The following is a 9,312-nucleotide window of genomic DNA, read 5'->3' on the forward strand; positions in this document are numbered from 1 at the left end:
TGGCCGGCGATGAGGCGGAGCGGCGAGGGCGGCGAGCCGGCGCGCGAGCGGTGGGGCAGCGCGGGAGGCGCGGGCGGCGATGGATCTGGGCGGCGGCGAGGCGCGATGGGCTCGGGGGGCGCGATCCGGGTTCGCCCGGGCCGACGACGGAGAGAGCTGGCGTGCCACGTGGCGGCATATGATTGGCGGCAGCGGGGATGTCCGGCGGCGGGCGGACGTTGTTCGGCGCGCGGAGAGGAAGGGGGCTAGGTTAGGGGTGGAATGGACCCGGAATTTCGGGGGAGAGGCTATATTTATAGGTAGAGGGAGCTAGGAGGCTCCAAATTGAGCACGGTTTTCGGCCACGCAATCGAGATCGAATGACCTAGATGATGGAGGAAGTTTAGGTGGGTTTTGGGCCACTTTGGAGGGGTGTTGGGCTGCAACACACACGAGGCCTTTTCGGTCCCTCGGTTAACCGTTGGTGTATCAAACGAAGTCCAAATGGCACGAAACTTGGCAGGCGGTCTACCGGTAGTAAACCAAGGCCACTTGACAAGTCTCGATCCAATCCGAAAAAGTTTAACACCCGCACACGAAAAGAGGTAGAAAGGGACACCAGAGGACATAGGAGCGCCGGAATGCAAAACGGACAACGGGGAAAATGCTCGGATGCATGAGATGAACACGTATGCAAATGTGATGCACATGATGACATGATATGAGATGCATGACAAAGACAAAACAACACGAAGACAAAAATCCGACAACGAGGAAATATCATAACTTAGTGCCGAAAATGGCAAGAGTTGGAATACAAATATGGCAGGTTACATACGGGGTGTTACAACCGCGGCAGACAGTAACTGGTAAGGAAGCGATGGCATCCCGCCGCACCGCATTCCTCGCCGCCCGCGACCGCACACATGGTAAGGAAGCCATGGCATCTCGCCACGCCGAGTTCATCACCGGCGGTGGCCAGACAGTTACATGGGAGGGCTTTGAGGCTGCCATGGCCGAATGGGTGGTGGATCAAGAGATGGCTAAAGCCGCGAAGAAGGAGTGGAAAAGGCAGAAAGTAGTCAAGAAAAGAGAGTCCCGCCGCCGCAAGAAAAAAGAGGCCGCACTCCCTGGTGAGGAGAGCTTGGTGGATATCGAAGCACGGTGGGCTGCCATGTACAAGGCCAAGAAGGAGAACACCGGCGTCTGGCCAGCATGCCCTGATGGCAGCATGTGAGAAGTAGTTTAAGTTTGTAGTATTAGAACAAATTACCAGTAGTACTTTAAGTTTGTAGTATTAACGTACAATGTTGGTAAGAGCATCCTTTGAGGCCTTTGAGCGTTATTAGCATGTGTGCCCGTGTGTTTTTTTTTGCGCTAATCATTAGAAGATCAGAAAACACACGATTTCTATGCCGTACCCGTCTGCGTTTTTTGCATTAATGACCCATAAGTCAGTTACTTGTGCGATATTTCCTAATAAACCAGGTGTACCATTGACCGAAAAAAATCAAGTACATGTGTACATTTTTTTGGAGACGGGATCTGCAAACTTCCTTTTTTCTCGCACACGAGTATTTTACGTGCTTCATCTAGGTTGTGTGTTTCCTCCACCGAAGTTTCAAATTTCGCACCAAAATTTTCATTAGGCGCATGATTTCAGAATTTATTCCTCCAACCACATCCCCTTCCCCTCAGTATCCCCCCTCCCTCGCGCCTCCCCCTACCGGCATCTCAAACCACGGCCGCCGCAACCATAGCTTCAACCACATCTATGTTTTGCTTGGATCATGTCAGGTAACCCACCGATCTCTATCACGTCCCCGCCTGATTGCTTAAATGGCTCCCGCGAAACATCCTCGTGCCTCCAAATCCCCCCGCCTGGAGCTGATGGCGGTCCAAGGCGTGATGGCCACTGTGCGTGTTGACCCGGAGGAACACCTCGCCTCCGCCGCCACCGCCGACATGGTGCAGGCTCTGGCCCAGATGAAGTCACCGAGTGACTACCCCCAGGACTTAACAAGTAAGATCTGACCAGCTAAATCTTACCAATACCACTTGAATGGCTATGATTTGTACGGCTGATGTATTAAGCATGTCCGTGCCTTGTTTATTTCAGTACTACACACTGTGTGATGTTCAAATATTACCGTGTCTTGCTCAATTTCACCAATACCAGCAACAAACTTACAATACATGACTCAGGATATCACTAGAGATGCTACCCATTTGCTAACCCTGTTTATTTTTAGTGGATGCTAACCCTGTTGCACTTAACATGGCTGTCCATGTACTTATGTAGGGTCATAACGGCCGATGCTTTTGTTTGCCGTCGAGGTGAGCTGCATCCCATGTCTTACAATATTTCACATAATATGTGCAATTGCAGTTTAACTTCTACCCATTTACTGGTTGCCTGTAGGTACACATGTTAGTGGCACTGATCCACGCTTCGACCTGGAGGAACAGCTCGACTCCGCCGTCGCTGACTTTGGGCGAGCTTTGGCCAAGATGAAGTGCCCCAGCAACTACCTCTCAGGACATACCAAGTATGTACTCACCAGTTCAATCTTACCAATACCAGTTGCAATTAATGACTATGTTTTGTACGGTCGATGTATTAAGCATGTTCTAGTAAACATGCCTAACACATTTTTGCTACTTTCCCTACCTTTTTATAGACATCTGGGCCATTCTCTGCTCTGGTAGCACCTTCCTTGTCATGTTTAACCATGCCAATTGCATTTTTATCAATATCGGTTTCAATGTCTAGTAAGCATGTTGCAATTAACAGTTGAATCCATTTTTAAACAGTTGCATTTCAATGGCTACAAACTTACAAAACATGACTTAGGATGTTGTTAAGCCTGTTGTAATTAATAGTTGTATCCATTTTTTAATCCGTCCCTTTGCTACCGTGCTACTCTTTCCAAATGAAGATATCACTACAGATGCTGCCGTTTTATTAGCATTTGCTATTTTTGGTGGATGTTAACCCTGTTGTAGTTAGCATTGGCTTTCCATGTACTACAACAGGGCTACAATGGGCGATGCTGTTATTTGCCGTCGAGGTTAGCTGCATCCCATGTCTTATACACCATCTATTCCTAAATATAAGTATTTTTAGAGATTCCATTATAGACTACATAAGGAGCAAAATGAGTGAATCTAGATTCTAATCTATACATCCGTATGTAGTTCATATTGAAATCTCAAAAAAATACTTGTACTTAGGAACATAGGTAGTTGTATTTTACATCATTTGTGCAATCTCAGTTTAGCATGTAACATTCACTGGTTGCTTGTAGGTACATATATGAGGGGTACTGATCCACGCTTCGATCCCTTTTACGTATGGGGCAATGAGATATTCATGAACAAGCGTCAAGTGAGGAAACTAAGAAAGATTGTTAGGTGAAACAACCGGGTGATAGGAATTAAGCTCTTTATTTACAGTTTGTCGAAGACAACAGTGAACTTTAGGATGTTAAGTAATGTGTTGCCTTTTCCCATGCCCACAAGTTACTCTATTAGACCTCAGTATCTGATATTTTTCTCTTTTCAGTGGTTTCCGAAGCTATTTACTGATGATTACCTTGCAAACTACATGACCAGAGTGGAGGCAACTAAGGTTAAAGTATATAATTGATGCTACCATGATAATGCTCTAGAAGTCTTCCTGAAGGCGGTGAAGGATGGGCGGGCGATCGTCATAAGGGGTTGGACAAAAGTGGTTCGTGCCTATGGCATGCAGGAAGGCACATTATGGGCATTCCGCTTCTTCAACACCGTCAGTAGTCAAAATGATTTACACTTGTCGCTTCACCTTTACCGCCTTTAAATACTACGGTTCATCATAGTTAATTGTTGCCTAATCCTGTAATTACTGAACATACTGTACTGGCAATTTTATTTATGGATTCGTTGTTGAACCATTGTGCTGAGAATTTGAATTGCACGTTTCATATTTCAAAATTTCCAATTAGAATAATAAATTTCAGGCAAAAATAAAAATAGAACAGACAGTCATGGACCTTTGCAAATGATTCTAGCAGTAAAAGCGCTTGCGATGGATAACCCAATGCCACATAGTTTTCTACAACAAATTGTGTGTGATGTAGTTAATGAAAGCAAATAGTTCACCAAGGCAGAGCGTGTGTGTCAGGACCCCGATTCTAAGTCACATCGATCTAGCCTGTAACACCTCATATCACTTTGCAGCCTCACGCACGGTATTTGTAACACCCCCGGATGTAATTTACCTTATCTGTACTCCAACTCTTGCCGTTTCCGGTGCTAAGTTATTTTATTTTTCTCGGGTTCGGGTTTTTGCCTCCGTGTGTTGTTGCCTTTGTCATGCATCTCATATCATGTCATCATGTGCATTGCATTTGCATACGTGTTCGTCTCATGCATCCGAGCATTTTTCCCGTTGCCCGTTTTGCATTCCGGCGCTCCTATCTCCTCCGGTGGCCCTTTCTACCTTTTTTCGTGTGTGGGGGTTAAACAATTCCAGATTAGACCGAGACTTGCCATGCGGCCTTGGTTTACTACCGGTAGACCTCCTGTCAAGTTTCGTGCCATTTGGACTTCGTTTGATATTTCAATGGTTAACCGAGGGACCGAGAAGGCCTCGTTTGTGTTGCAGCCCAACACCCCTCCAATTTGGCCCAAAACCCACCAAATACCCTTCCATCACCTAGAGCATTCGATCACGATCACGAGGCCGAAAACCGCACTCCATTTGGAGCTTCCTAGCTCCCTCTACCTCTATAAATAGATCACTCCTGAAAATTTCGGATCTTCCCCTACCCTAAACCCTAATTTTCCCTCCTCCGCGCACCGGACGTGTCCGGCCTGCGCCGGACGACGTCCGCCGCCACCGCCGCCCAACCACGCGCCGCCAAGTGTCACCGCCGCCTCCTCCCGCCGCCAGCCCGGAGGAGCCCGATTCGGGCCCTCCCGAGCCCATCGCGCCGCCCGCGCCCGTCTGCCTCCACCCGCGGGACCGCGCCGTCCGCGCCGGCCTTCCACTCGCCACTGACGCCCTTCACCGCCCCGCCGCCATCGCTGCCGTCCAACCGCGCGCCCCGGTACCGCCACAGTCCGCCGCCTCGCCGCTCCTCGAACGCCGCGCGCCGCCCTTCGTCTCTCCGGCCGCCGCGCGCCCCGCCTTCCTCTCACGCCGGCGACCCTTAGCTCCGGCGACCTCGTGAAGTCAGGCGGCCTCCCTCAAGTTCGGCAACGAGTTACTGTTCCAGTGATCTCCTCGGGAAGCGTGCAGATCTGGATCTGAGATCCGCGGTTGACTTTTATCCCCGGAATCCTAATTATTTTGCAAACTTTGGCATGTCGTATCTCTGCATCCGTAGCTCCGATTTGCACGTGTAGGATATCAAAATGTTCGTCTCAAAGAGTACATCATTTCATCTCATTGCATCATTTTCATTTGAGCTCATCTTGATGCCCGAAATGCTGTTGGTAGAGGACTATGTGATAAAATTGCCAGATGTGTTTCATCAAATAGATATTTGTCATTTTGCCATGATTAATGTGTGCATGATATGCTCCTGAGCTCTACATGAGTTTTGTTTTATGCCATGCCATCTTTACACAGGTGTTTACCATGTACTTTTGTGATATGTGTGGTGACTATCACAAGCTTGCAAATTAGCGTACTCGGTAATGCTGATTTCAGGGACTTAGAATTTCACCAAGTCCTTGTCCTGATTTTGTCGGTATGCCATATGTTCATGTTGTTTCCTAGTGATCCGTGCCTCTTTTGAGGATGATCAGTAATGATGATTTGTTAACATTGTGGTGCTCTATCGATCCGTGTATTTGTTTGCATTTTTGGAGCACCTTAGCTTGAGTCAATCGAGCTCTACTTTTGCTATATCGTGAATCCTGGCAGATTGTTGACTTGTTAGCGATTTTGCCGAGGACGTTGCTATTGATCCGTGCATGCTATGTTGTTTTTCTTGCCATGTCTAGCTTCTATGCTATGTATTCTTGATGGGTGTACGCTTAGTTTGTCATTACATGCTCTGTAGTGAGTGCATCGAGCTCGTAAACATGCCTACTCGTTAACTGTTTTGCATGCTCCAGTTTTTCACTAAGTCTGAGATCTGTTTATGTTTTTTCCAAGTTCACATGCTTGCAATTGTATTTTCTGATCCCTTTTGGCTCAAGGTCACTAATGGACTTTTGTTAAGTGCTTTGAGTAGCTTCATGTGATGCCTTGCTTTGCCGTGTTAAGTTCCTGTAGCATGTAGTTTTCATGCTCTAAAGTGTGCTTCCTGATGTTAAATTCCAGACTTGTGTTAATTTCACTAAGTCTGAAAGCTGTTACCGTTTGCACTTTTGCCATGCTTGTTTGAATCTGTTAATGGATGAATTAGCCGTAGCTCAGTGTTCATCTTTTGTCAAGCATCATGAGTGGATCCCTGCCATGTATTTTGTTGTCATTTTTGGGTGCTTTAGCATATTTATCTTGATGCATTGAGATGGCTACTTGCCGATTATCGCAGACCGGTGCCATATTTGTTTTGCTTGCCATTTCCAAACCGTGCATCCGATTCCGGTGATCTTTATATCGATTTCAACCGAAATCACCTCACCTTTCCAGTGGCACTATTGGATTTCCATGTTGAGGCCAGGTTCAATCATTCCTTGTCCAATCTTGCATATGCATCACATATCGCATCCCGCATAGCATACCATGTTCGCATCATGTTGTTTTGAGCATTGCACGTGGTTGATTGTGTTCCTTTTGCTTGTTTGTCTTGTTTGGGTAGAGCCGGGAGAAGAGTTTGTGAACGAGGAGCCCGTTGAGTTTTCTTACGAGGATCAAGTCAACTCTGACAACTTTGCAGGCAAGATGATCATACCCTCGAAATTACTTCTATCTTTGCTTGCTAGATGCTCGCTATTTTGCTATGCCTATGCTACGATACCTACCACTTGCTTATCATGCCTCCCAAACTTCCATGTCGAACCTCTAACCCACCATGTCCTAGCAAACCGTTGATTGGCTATGTTACCGCTTTGCTCAGCCCCTCTTATAGCGTCGCTAGTTGCAGGTGAAGATTGGAGATCGTTGCTTGTTGGAACATTGTTTATTGTTGAGATATCACCATATTATCTTGTTATCTTAATGCACCTATATACTTGGTAAAGGGTGGAAGGCTCGGCCTTTTGCCTAGTGTTTTGTTCCACTCTTGCCGCCCTAGTTTCCGTCATATCGGTGTTATGTTCCCGGATTTTGCATTCCATACGCGGTTGGGTTATAATGGGAACCCCTTGACAGTTCGCCTTGAATAAAACTCCTCCAGCAATGCCCAACCTTGGTTTTACCATTTGCCACCTAGCCTTTTTTCCCTTGGGTTTCCGGAGCTTGAGGGTCATCTTATTTAAACCCCCCCGGGCCAGTGCTCCTCTGAGTGTTGGTCCAAACAGAGCCACTTGCAGCGCCACCTCGGGGAAACTTTAGGGTTGGTTTAGTTGTATGTAGTGTTCATCTGAGTGTGCCCTGAGAATGAGATATGTGCAGCTCCTATCGGGGTTTGTCGGCACATTCGGGCGGTGTTGCTGGACTTGTTTTACCATTGTCGAGGATGTCTTGTAAAACCGCGATGCCGAGTCTGATTGAAATGTCTCGGGAGAAGGAATATCCTTCATTGACCGTGAGAGCTTGTGATGGGCTAAGTTGGGACACCCCTGCAGGGATTTGAACTTTCGAAAGCCGTGCCCGCGGTTATGGGCAGATGGGAATTTGTTAATGTCCGGTTGTAGATAACTTGAAACTTAACTTAATTAAAATGAATCAACCGCGTGTGTTACCCTGATGGTCTCTTCTCGACGGAGTCCGGGAAGTGAACACGGTGTTGGAGTAATGCTTGACGTAGGTTGCTATAGGATCACTTCTTGATCATAGTTCTTTGTTCGTGCTTTGCCTTCTCTTCTCGCTCTCTTTTGCGAACAGGTTAGCCACCATATATGCTAGTCGCTTGCCGCAGCTCCACATATTACCTTGCCTTACCTATAAGCTTAAATAGTCTTGATCGTGAGGGTGTGAGATTGCTGAGTCCCCATGACTCACAGTTTACTTCCAAAACCAGATGTAGGGACCGATGATACTGTTCTAGACGATGTGCTTGAGCTCAAGTGGGAGTTAGATGAAGACTCTCGCCGTTACTATGTGTATTTCCCAGATGATCAGCAGTGGTGCCCAGTTGGGGCGATCGGGGGACCGTGTCGCATGTTGGGGTTGATCTTTTATTTTGGTACCATAGTCGGACCATGAGTGTTTTGGATGATTGTAATGTTATTCATGTATTTGTGTGACGTGGCGAGTGTAAGCCAACTATGTATCCTTTCCCCTTTATATATTTACATGGTTTATTGTGAAGGTTACCTTACTTGCGACATTGCTTTACTTGCGGTTATGCCTCTAAGTCGTGCTTCAACACGTAGGAGATATAGCCGCATCGAGGGTGTTACAGTATTCCCACGGGTGTCGCCTTACCATGGCCCCGGACCGTTTGCGCCTTTTGGCTCACGTATATGATAGTGTCGCTAGCATCCATATGACAGAGAACACGGGCCGACATGACTAGTCGTGAACCCAAAGTGGCACTAACTTACGGGGACAGGCATACATGAATCAACATCGAGCATGTCGGTCAGCAGCGTGTGAATCCGGGCTGTAGCACTAGGCTAGCAGGACTCCGGGAACCCGGGCTGTAGCAGGCTAGGCAGGACTCCGGATGTCACTGTGTGACATTTCCCCGAAGGGACGGACATAGGAACGAAGTGTATCACATGTCGGCCAGTCAAGTGTTCCGGAGCAGTATTGCTGGGCTAGCAGGACTTCGGTGCACCGGGCTGTAGTGGACTACTATGGCTCATGGAAGCACAAGACTACATTTCCCCATAAGAGAGGCTACCAAGGATAAACAACTAGGTTGTCGGATCCCACACATACCAAGCATTTCAATCATACACACAATATGCTCGATATATGTAAATACAACATGGCATCACAACATAACTCTACGACTGAAGTATTTATTCGTTAGGCTCCAAGGAGCCAAGTATTACAAACATGGGTCTCTTGACCCAACATACAAAGCATACAAGCAACAAGCACATGCGGAAGCTTAACTTGTCTGAGTACAGACAACTACAAATGAAGAAGGCTCAGAAGCTTGACTATCTACAAGACCCTCCCAAGGGTACAAGATCATAGCTGAGGTAACAAGCTAAACGTCGAAGTCCACGTGGAACTACTAGCGAGACTGACGTCTCTCTGCAAAACATAAAATAGGCAAA

This window comes from Triticum dicoccoides, chromosome 7A (genome assembly GCF_002162155.2).
Source record: "Triticum dicoccoides isolate Atlit2015 ecotype Zavitan chromosome 7A, WEW_v2.0, whole genome shotgun sequence".
NCBI lineage: Eukaryota > Viridiplantae > Streptophyta > Magnoliopsida > Poales > Poaceae > Triticum > Triticum dicoccoides.